The sequence below is a fragment of the Mytilus californianus genome, unplaced genomic scaffold (genome assembly GCF_021869535.1).
Source record: "Mytilus californianus isolate M0D057914Y unplaced genomic scaffold, xbMytCali1.0.p SCAF_20, whole genome shotgun sequence".
Classification (NCBI taxonomy): Eukaryota; Metazoa; Mollusca; class Bivalvia; order Mytilida; family Mytilidae; genus Mytilus; species Mytilus californianus.
Window position 1 is genome coordinate 1,952,292 of NW_026262669.1, and position 5,583 is coordinate 1,957,874.

Genomic DNA, 5,583 nt, shown 5'->3' on the forward strand with positions numbered 1-5,583 from the left:
GAGTTGTCTCACTGGCAATCATACCACATCTTCTTATTTATATAAGAGAAAAGGTTTAAATAAAAAAAAAAAGAAAAATGAATAGGATAGTACAATTAAGTTGAGCAACATTTCATAAATTCTATCCCTTTTTTCACAATAGGAAAACCAATATCATTTCCTGTGTTTCAACAGCTTCATAACAACAGCTTCTATTAACTCTTTAAATTACTTCTGAAACTAATATGGAAATAATATGAATTTGTTTACTGTTTCCTTGTGCTGAATACATGATCAAATGACAATCTGAAGTCTTTTACACTGAGGGTTGTAAAAAGGGAAGCAAATGCTAAGAGGGACATGACAGGTGAAAATAACCGACACCACCGTGAACCATGAGAAAAAACAAACAGACAGACACCAATCAACAAAACGCTACACGGAAAACTAATGTTTAAACAACTTCAATCTGAAAATAAACGGTGGATCAGGTCAGGTGCTCCGGAATGGTTATCAATTCATTCGTCAGACGTGTCAACCGCAATGTTGCTCGCGGCAAGCTAGAATCCATTCATAAGTCGCATTCAGTAAAACGTACGCAGAAGAACGGGATTGTGGCTAATGCTATTACAATGTATATTTTATCATTTGTAAAGCAGAATGAGATCAAAATTACATTAAACAAGAGATTTTTCATTTCAATGAAGTTAAAACCTGTAAATATAATAAATCTGTTGATATCACATGTACTTTTAAAATACATGTAGCAAAGGATTATGAAGAAAGAAAAAAAAAACACGCATTACATATAGGAAGTTGTAGAAAAGATATATATAATAAAATATAATGACCTTTCACACGTTAGTTGTGTACTGTATGTAAATGCTGCATAATACAATGTAATCCTATAATAGAAATGTTGAATACACAATACACGTGTAACAACATGATGTACACAGTGCACTGTACTAACTTGGAATTTTTCAGACGTAATGGTGTTGACTTCAATAGAAATTAAATTAACTACAGCGTAGATCAAGAATATTTACCGGACATGAATGCAAGGGTAACGTAAGCTTCAAAGTCCTGACACCCGAAACAAACAAATAAATAAAATGATAACATAAGTTCCAAATCCTGCCAACCGCGAGGAATACAAATAATTCGAAGGTTAACGTCAGCACGGGGGGGGGGGGGGGGGGGGGGGGGGTTACTTCGATATGTTTTTTGGTAGGGTTGTACCATCTTTGCCTCATGAAACGTACCCATTTTAATATAACATTCACTGAAATTCAGTACCTATAGTTATATAAATATTTAAGAAAGAATGACCTTTACTTATATACAATATTTAAAATATGACCCATGCTTATATAAGCACTAAATCTATATCATCACTCATAATTCATAAATATACAGCTACCCTTAAGTTTTTATATATGAATTGACATCCGGGTTCATTTGGGAACTTATTTGAAAGTTGAACTTTCAAATGAATTGATTTGATTTAATATAATAATTGACCATTAATAACGTAAGATTCTCAATAGCATATTCAAACTTATTCGTTTAGTTTATGTTTACTTGTTTTTGTTTTAATGTCTTTTTGATCGAGTTAAGCCATTTCAATTGATATTTTATAGTGCGTCTTTTTATGTTGTAATGTTATACTACTGTATCAGGTTAGGGCGAAGGTTGGCGCCTGTTAAAACGTTTAAACCCGCTGCATTGTTATTTACCTATCCTAAGTCAGGAGTCTGTTTTTCAGTGGTTGTTGTGTGTTGGTGTGGTTCATAGGTGTTTCTCGTTTCTCGTTTTTTTATATAGATTAGACCGTTGGTTTTCCTGTTTGAATAGTTTTACACTAGTCATTTTGGGGCCCTTTATAGCTTGCTGTTCGTTCGTTGTGAGCCAAGGCTCCGTGTTGAAGGCCGTACTTTAACCTATAATTGTTAACTTTTTTTATACATTGCGATTTGGATGGAGAGTTGTCTCATTGGCACTCATACAACATCTTCTTATTTATATTATATATGATATGTAGATCATACCCAAATCAATATACAGCTATCAAACGTAAATGCATTTTAACATAGGATGTCTTAAAAAGGAGGGTAATTTTTATATAAAATCGCGCAAAATTATGACCCATATTTTTGGCACATTCCCGTATACCAAATAATAGGAAGTAATCACTCCCCGTGAACGTGAGCTACAAATTCCTGACCCTCGCGGTTCAAACAAATAAAATTTAGGGTAATGTAAGCTTCAAAGCCCTGACCCATCGCGTGACAAAAATAAATAAAATGGTAAAGGAAGCTACAATGTCCTGACCCTCGCGGGACACACTAATAAATGAAATGGTAAAGTTAGCTAGAAAGTCCTGACCCTCGCGGGACACACTAATAAATGAAAAGGTAAAGTAACCTAGAAAGTCCTGACCCTCGCGGGACAAACTTATAAATGAAACGGTAAAGTAAGCTAAAAAGCCCTGACCCCCGCTGGACAAACTAATAATTGAAATGGTAAAGTAAGCTACAAAGCCCTGACCCCGCGGGACAAACTAATAATTGAAATGGTAAAGTAAGCTACAAAGCCCTGACTCCCGCGGGACAAACTAATAAATGAAATGATAAAGTAAGCTACAAAGCCCTTACCACCGCTGGACAAACTAATGAGTTAAATGGTCAAGTAAGCTACAAAGCCCTGACCCCCGCTGGACAAACTAATAAATGAAATGGTAAAGTAAGCTACAAAGCCCTGACCCTCGCGGGACAAACTAATAAATGAAATGGCAAAGTAAGCTACAAACCCCTGACCCATCGCGTGACAAAAATAAATAAAATGGTAAAGTAAGCTACAATGTCCTGACCCTCGCGGGACAAACTACTAAATGAAATGGTAAAGTAAGCTAGAAAGTCCTGACCCTTGCGGGACAAACTAATAAATGAAATGGTAAAGGAAGCTAGAAAGCCCTGACCCTCGCGGGACAAACTAATAAATGAAATGGTAAAGTAAGCTACAAAGCCCTGACCCCCGCGGGACAAACTAATAATTGAAATGGTAAAGTAAGCTACAAAGCCCTGACTCCCGCGGGACAAACTAATAAATGAAATGGTAAACTACAAAGCCCTGACCCTCGCGGGACAAACTAATAAATGAAATGGTAAAGTAAGCTACAAAGTCCTGACCCCCCCGGGACAAACTAATAAATGATATGGTAAAGTAAGCTATAAAGCCCTTACCCCTCAATGACAATCGATAACCCTCATTTATACATATATATATATATATATATTAGACCTGTTAGTCAAATGCGTTTTGTTAAAATATACTTTTTCTTTCACTTTTTTGGTCTTTTGGAAAATGTTGTTTGTGCTGTATTTAGACCCCTCTAACAAGAAATTTGTTTTGCATGTTCACGTATAAAAATTGCGGTTTTTATCCAACGCAATCATAGGTTTGAACGTTGTTTTCAATTTATACTTGTTTATATTTTTTCGTTTGGGCTTGTATTATATTTGCCTTCGGGTTTATATGATCCGTTCATCCTATTTTGACTCCTCAAAATTCAAGAATCTATCCTAAATTGAGGTAAATTGTATGGCTTTCCAAATACCGTTTCGATTCCTAACATCACTGAAGAGACATTAATTGTCGAAATCCGGATATGGTGTACAAAAACCTTTGCACCTTTTGTTTGCGGTATACCATCTTTTCCGCAAGTTTATTGTTTTCTGTTTAGTATTAAATTTATAATTAAGATCCATTTATTACATCAGTGATCCGTTTATTTGGCAATCGCCAATGGTAGTCAGCAGGGTTTAAGAACATTTGTTGTTCGACCTGTTAGTCAAATGCGTTTTGTTAAAATATACTTTTTCACTTTTTTGGTCTTTTGGAAAATGTTGTTTGTGCTGTATTTAGACCCCTCTAACAAGAAATTTGTTTTGCATGCACACGTATAAAAATTGCCGTTTTTATCCAACGCAATCATAGGTTTGAACGCTGTTTTCAATTTAGACTTGTTTATATTTTTTCGTTTGGGCTTGTATTATATTTGCCTTCGGGTTTATATGATCCGTTCATCCTATTTTGACTCCTCAAAATTCAAGAATCTATCCTAAATTGAGGTAAATTGTATGGCTTTCCAAATATATATATCAGAATTACACAAAGATTCAGAACATACAATTAAAATTCTGAATTCCTACTTTCTCACACTTCACTCTAGTCCAGTCCTTCCACGGTTTGTTTTGTTTATCATTCCCATTGTCCTACTGCACGATCAAGATTGATGGGGGTTTTCGATTGTCATTGAGGAAATCGTTGTCGATAGTCGATGATGGTTTTCGATTGTCATTGAGGAAATCGTTGTCGATAGTCAATGAGTAAATCGTTGTCGATAATCGATGAGTGTTTTCGATATTAATTGAGGAAATCGTTGTCAATAGTTGATGAGGGTTTTCGATTGTCATTGAAATCTTTGTCGATAGTCGATGATGGTTTTCGATTGTCATTGAGGAAATCAGTGTCGATAGTCGATGAGGGTTTTCGATAATCAATGAGGAAATCGTTGTCGATAGTCGATGAGTGTTTTCGATATAAATTGAGGAAATCGTTGTCGATAGTTGATGAGGTTTTTCGATAGTCGGTGAGGATTTTCGATAGTCGATGAGGGTTTTCGATAGTCGGTGAGGGTTTTTGATAGTAGATGAGGGTTTCAGATAGTCAATTACTTAGGGTTTTCGATAGTCGGATTAGGATCTTCGATAGTCGATGAGGATTGTCGAAAGTTGATGAGAGTTTTCGTTAGTTTTCTGTCACCGTTTTACGCAAACTCGGCGTATGCTCTTATATATAATCAGCGGTGTACGTAGAATAATTTAAAAGGAGAGCATGGACGGTCACACCGGAAATCTATGACTTAAAGGAGGCGTTAATTAAAACTTATATCACAAATATTCGGTCATAACGGATCCGCCCTTATTATATATATAACTAGCGCTTGTGTGTCTGTGTGTCTGTGTGTCTGTGTTTCTGTTTTTATATGTGTCTGATTATGCCTCGCCTATGGTAGTAAAGGGGGGGTATAAAGTTTTCCGGGCTTTGCGTCCGTCCGTCAATTAGCCTGTCCATCCCATACAAAGTAAAAGTTTTTTTTGATAGGGTGGTCAGATCAACTTAAAACGTAGCCCTCGTGTTCATAATGATTTGAACTGTTTAAGTTGTAAACCAATTAACGATATTGACCCGCTGTCATGGTTTACTGAACATAGCAAATTAGTTAATTCTTAGATTAACGTTTTTGGTTAAGGTAGTTCGCATTGAAGTTGTGGTCACATCGATTAGAAACCTATTACTCGTGTTAAACTTTTAAAATTTTATGTAAAATTTTGATTTTCACCCTGATGCCACTGTTCAGGGAACATGTGGACCTATAGACACCTATTCCTGTCTTTTTTGTTGATTTAGTTTGTTGCCAATAACACAATGTTATAGAAATATGATTGATTGATTGTTGATTGCTTGACGTCTAGTGGCAATTATAGAAATATGACATAGGTATAAATAATAGTAAATAATACACACATAATACCAGAT